Below are 5,927 nucleotides of genomic sequence, written 5' to 3' on the forward strand. Positions count from 1 at the left end.
GATATATATATATTACACACACATACCACAAATCATGTTTATTAAGAAATAAAGTATATGTATATAATTAAGATCTTTTGCTACATTTCCAATTGAGCTGCTCTCTACATAGCAGTTACTCGGCTCCAGCATTGAAGGCCATACCCAGACCCCACTGGGGTGGGGGGGGGCGGGGTTAGCCTAGAATGTGACCTTTGGGCACTGGGCTCCACATTATGGACCTTAGCCAACTGTTAGTGTTTTCTGTGTGCAGCGCTAAAGCCCCAGGTGTGCTGAAGCAGTGCGGGCCACCTCACTAATTGCACCATTGGTGCCTCTTTAAAATTCCCATCACTGCCACTTTTACTACAGTGAGGGATTGAGCACTACCCTCATCTGGCTCAGTGGAGTGCTGTGTGTGCTCTTTGCTTTCTCTTTTGTGATTCAGCGTGGGCGAAGCATCATCTCATTGTTCCTGCTCCTAAAGCACCGGCTGCCCCCTTTTGTGAGTATTGGAGGCCTTGCACACTTAGGCCCTAAGTGTGCAACTAGGCCCTATGTGGGCACAACATGTTTTTGTTAAGACAGCCCCACTGCCACAGGTAGCCTCAGTGGTTTTGGGGGCACTTATCCTGTATCCCAGAAGGAACTGATGTTTGTAATCCAAAGCCTATTGTCATAGGATCGTCCCATGCCCATAGGCAATCATTGGTTTTCACATGTTGAGCATTTTTACAGAGCGTAGGAACGCGCTGTAAAACGCCCAGGTATGAACGGGGCCTTAAGGTTACCATGTCATACAGAACACACAGAAGTGAAGTGTTTTCTTTAGACAGGCTCCATTCCCCCTTATTGCCATATTTCAATGGGTAATCTTCACTGCCCACCCTACCAGCACCGCCTTTCCTGTTCTGAGAATTTCTTCATACAACTTGGGTTATCAGAAAATGGCTGTCAAGAATAATGGCAGCCTCTGTTGTTTCTTTATGGTCAAGCCCTATTCTTATGGGCTGCAAGATAAATATTTAGTACTGGAGAAAGGGTGGTGGACTTTTACAGTGAATCTGCATTATACCTCAATATTACCATTACTGATACAGACTGGGTGGAGGTAGGTTGTTATTATTGAAGGTACAGTTGCGCTTAAATATATCTTGGCTGCAGAGCTAAGAGCTGCAATCACGAGTGCACATAAAGCAAACAAGCCATCTTTTAATACATAGGGTTAGCGCTTATGGATTTTTTTAAATTGATATACCAGGAACTGCAGAGCACAAAAGACATCTAAATCAATACACCCAGATTGTTTTGTGATCATGCAATGCTGTTTACTCCAAAGACTTAAAATAAAATGCCAACACTTACACCAATCATACCAATGTGCAACGCTTTATAAAAAGCAGCAAAATAAAAGTAAAGAAAATCACAAGAATGTTTGTGTATAAGCTTTACTGAGTATTTTAAACACATTTCTTTACAAATGATTTCAGGTAATAATGAAAAACTACTGTAAAAGAGAATTTAAAAAAAAAAAAAATTCCACAGCAGCGGAAATAAAATACACATTGGATTAATTAGTGCCACCAGGTACACACTGGCCACAGCTTGCACAAGAGCCATCTGTACAGGAAGCTTTTATAACAGGAAAATTGTATTACCATACTTACCGCAATTTCTTTCCCGACTGCTCCATGGCAGCACACAATGGGTGTAGGCTCCGCCCCCAAATCTGATCGGCTGTTCAACTCTTAAAGTTGAGCCTCCACCCAGCCACTAACGTTACGTAACGTGCAACTCCGACTCGGCGGGAATGTTCTGCCATGGAGCAGTCGGGAAAGGAAAATTGCGGTAAGTATGGTAATACAATTTTCCTGTTTTCCCGACAGCTCCATGCCAGCACACAATGGGAAATAACTCGCACAATACAAGGGTGGGAATGCAAGTGAATTTAATTAGACAAAGATGCAGAAGCTACAACCGTACGGCCAAACTCCACAGTGGTCAAAGCCGCAGGCTCAATACAGTAGTGACGCATAAAGGTATGAATCGAAGACCACGTAGCTGCCTTGCAGATCACTTCAGGAGAGACGCCTCTCATGGCTGCCCAGGAAGTCGAAACGCTCCTTGTAGAATGAGCAGTAGCATGCCCGGGTACTGCCAACCCCTTTGCACCATATGCTAAGGCGATCACCTTCACCATCCAGGAAGAGATAGTACGCACAGAAGCCTTTAGTCCCTTCCGAGGTCCTGCAGGTATGACGAACAGGTTCTCCGAGGATCGAAATGGAGCAGTAACAGCAATGTAGGAATGCAAGGAACCTCCCACATCTAACCGAGCCAGCTGCCCTGAGTCGCTGGGGGTCACACAAGGGAAGAACAATGTCCTGACTCATATGAAAGCTTGTGGCGACCTTCGGAACGAATCCAAGCATTAGTACTAGAACCACTCTGTCTGCGAAGAATGTGGTGAATGGCTCTGCGCACCCCAACGCAGCAATCGCAGACACTCTTGGCCGAGGAAATGGCCACCAAAAAGGCCGTCTTCAAAGTGAGGCGCCAAAGAGACAGATCAGTATTGAACTCCGTTGAGGCCAGGAAGTCAAGGACCAAGGGCAAGTCCCACTTGGGGAACAGCCATTGTCTGGGTGCTCTGACCCGTATAACTGCCCTGAAAAACTTCCCGACCAAGGGATTAAAGCGCCCATCTCACTCCGGTGAAAGTGGAAATAGCGGAAACATGGCTCTTCAGAGTACCAAGGCTCAGGTGCAGGTCGAGACCCCCTTGAAGTAAATCCAGCACATGGCACACCTGAGGCAATGCCGGAGAGAAGGCGTGAAGGGCTGCAAAGTCCACGAACTTCACCCATATCCTGTTATAGGTTTTGTTCATCTTAGATTTTCTAGCATTCATTCAACAGGGTGCTGACAACAGCTGCCGAACACCCCATACTGATCAACTGCCGCCTTTCAAGATCCAGGCCGTTAGGCAGAGTTTCTCCAGAGTTGGATGGAACAACGGACCCTGGAACAACAAATCCCTCGACACCGGAATTGGCAAGGGATCCACCACCGACAGTCGGCATAGAAGAGGATACCAGGGGCGCCGAGGCCAACGCGGCAGTACCGCCAATACCGTCACTGGCTCCCCGGAGAGCTTCTTCAGGAAACCGAGGATCATCGGAACAGGCGGAAAGGCATATGCCGTCTGAAAAGTCCAATCCGCCGTAAGAGCGTCCATGGCCATTGCCTGGGGACACGGGAATCTGGTGACAAACCGTGGCAGTTTGGCATTCACGGGGGACGCAAAGAAGTCCACTTGCGGGAGGAAGGCCCATCTCGTCAGGCTCCGAAAGGCCGGCTGGGAAAGGGACCACTCGTTGTTGTCCAGATAAGTTCGAGACAGGTAGTCCGCTTGAAGGTTGGAGTGACCCGGAATATATGTGGCCGTGAGATGCAAGAGGTTGTTCTGGGCCCATGACATCATAGGGGCCACTTCCACTAGAAGACTCCAACTGCGAGTCCCCCCTTGTCTCCTCACGTAAGCCACAGCTGTGACATTGTCCATGCGTAGCAGGACGGAGCGGTCCCGGATCAGATCCCGAAATGCCAGCAGGGCCTGAAAAGCCGCTCTCAGCTCCAGCACATTTGCAATGGCTCCTTTCATGGAGGAGCGCCACTGCCCCTGAGCCGAGCGCCCCTGGCAGGTTGCCCCCCCATCCGAATTTGCTGGCATCTGAAGTCACCACAATCCACTGAATGGGGAGAAGCAGTGACAATGGAGAAGGTTGGAGTCGTCCAGCCACCAATGAAGACTGTCCCTCATGGAGGGGCTGATCCGGATCCTCTGGTCCATGCGACCCGAACGCCACTGCGCCAGGAAAGCGGACTGGAATGGCCTGGATCTCCACTGCGCCCATTGCACCATAGGGATCGTGGAGACCATCGTGCCGACTATCCTGAGACAATGAGCGGCCGAAAGGGATACAGCTACCGAGGCCACGGAAATCCTCGGAACCACGTCCAGTAGCTTCTCTCGAGGAAGGGGCACAGACCGTGTTTATCTGTGCCCCCAGGTACACCAGGTTCTGAGAAGGGCTCAAGTGACTCTTCGTGACATTGACGATCCAGCCAAAGTCTTTGAGAGTGGAAAGCACCAGGGACCGATGAGCTAGTAATATATCTTTGTCGTGACTGAGCAGTAAGATGTCGTCGAGGTAATGATTAATCCTGACCCCTTTTATCCTGAGAAAAGCCACCAGTGAGAGCAGAACCTTTGTAAAAACTCTGGGCGAGGTGGTGAGCCCGAAGGGTAGGCACCCGAACTGTAAGTGGAGTTGCCCCACAGCGAAGCGCAGGAATGGATGAAAATGTGGATGCACAGGCACATGAAAGTAGGCGTCTTTTAAATCTATAGAGAGAAGCCAATCTCCAGGCTGGATAACTTTTAGTATGGTCTGTAAAGATTCCATCTTGAAATGGATCCTCTCTATGAAGCGGTTGAGGTATGTCAGGTCCACCACGGGTCTCCAATCGCCTGTCTTCTTTTGAACCAGGAATAAGGGAGAATATACGAAAAAAACGCTCCTGGCACGGTACCGCCACCATCGCCCTTTGGGAAAGAAGGGACTTCACATACTGCAAAAGTACTGTCCGCTTGCTGGTGCATTCTGGCAGCCGGGTAGGAACAAAGGAAAGTCGGGGGTGCCGAATGAAGGTCCAAGCATGCCCCCGTAAAATTGTGTCCACCACCCACCGATCTTCTATATTGGCCGCCCAAATCCGTCCAAAGGTGATCAACCTGGCCCCCACCTGACAGGCTTGGGCGGGCAAAACTTCAAAAGGACTGTTGACGATCCTGTGTAGAGGGAGAGGGTCCCTTCTTTGGCTTGGAGAATGCGGAAGCGGCCTTCCAAGGCCTCCTGAACTGTTTGCCAGGCCTGTAGGATTTTGCATCCCTATAGGAAGTACGGTTACCCTCGCGGAAGCGAGCATTCTACTGTCGCAAAAGCCGTCTGTCTTGAGGGAGGAAGCCCGACTTCCCCCCAGTGGCTTTGGAAATGGCCGAATCCAGTTTATTGCCAAATAGCGACTGCCCATTGAAGGGAATAAGACACCACCCCTGCTTGGAGGTGGGATCAGCTACCCACGGCCTCAACCACAGGGCCCTGCGTCCAGTAACCGACAGCAGCATAACCCTCGCCAAGAAACGCACCACATCAATGGAGGCTTCTGCAATGAAAGTGGATGCCAATTTGAGGTTCCTGAGGGTGTCCAATATCTCAGTTTTACCAAGATGGGCGGTAACTGCGGCATCTGTCCACACTTCAAGCGCCTTAGAGGTTGAGGCTAGGGCAAAGGCCGGTTTACAGCCACTGCCTGCCGTCAAAAATACCTTTTTAAGGTCGAAATCAATGCGGCGATCAAGGACATCCCGAAAGGAGACTGCGTCATCTAACGGTAATGTCACGTGCCGTGCTAGACGCATGACAGCCGCGTCTACGACAGGAGCCACCTCCAGCTCCTTGAAGTCATCCTTCTTGAAGGGATACAGTTTGGAAAAGCGGTTCCGAAATGCAGTTTTCCTGTCCCCCTGGCTCCACTCTTCAGTGATCATCTCTTTGAGTTCCACTAGAAAAGGAAAGCTGAGTGCCTCCTTCCTGTCATGCTTGAAGAATCTGCGCTTTTTGTCGGGTTCGACAACCTCATCTTCCCACTGTAACGCTCGTCTAACGGCCTTAACGAAAGGCTGGACCAGAGTGAAGTCGAAGCCATCCTCCAAGTCCACGTCCGACCCTGAAGCCTCACAATCAGAGGCTGAACCGGGGTCCACCTCCAGAGGCGTCGCAGCCGGATCCCACCGGCTTCTGTCCTGCCCCGAAGTACTGGGCCGAGGCTGCGAGGTGGATTGGGTACAGGCCACGAAATCCCTCATGGACTCCTGAAAAACC

The sequence above is a fragment of the Nanorana parkeri genome, unplaced genomic scaffold (assembly GCF_000935625.1).
Source record: "Nanorana parkeri isolate BGI_ZX_2015 unplaced genomic scaffold, ASM93562v1 scaffold78, whole genome shotgun sequence".
Classification (NCBI taxonomy): domain Eukaryota; kingdom Metazoa; phylum Chordata; class Amphibia; order Anura; family Dicroglossidae; genus Nanorana; species Nanorana parkeri.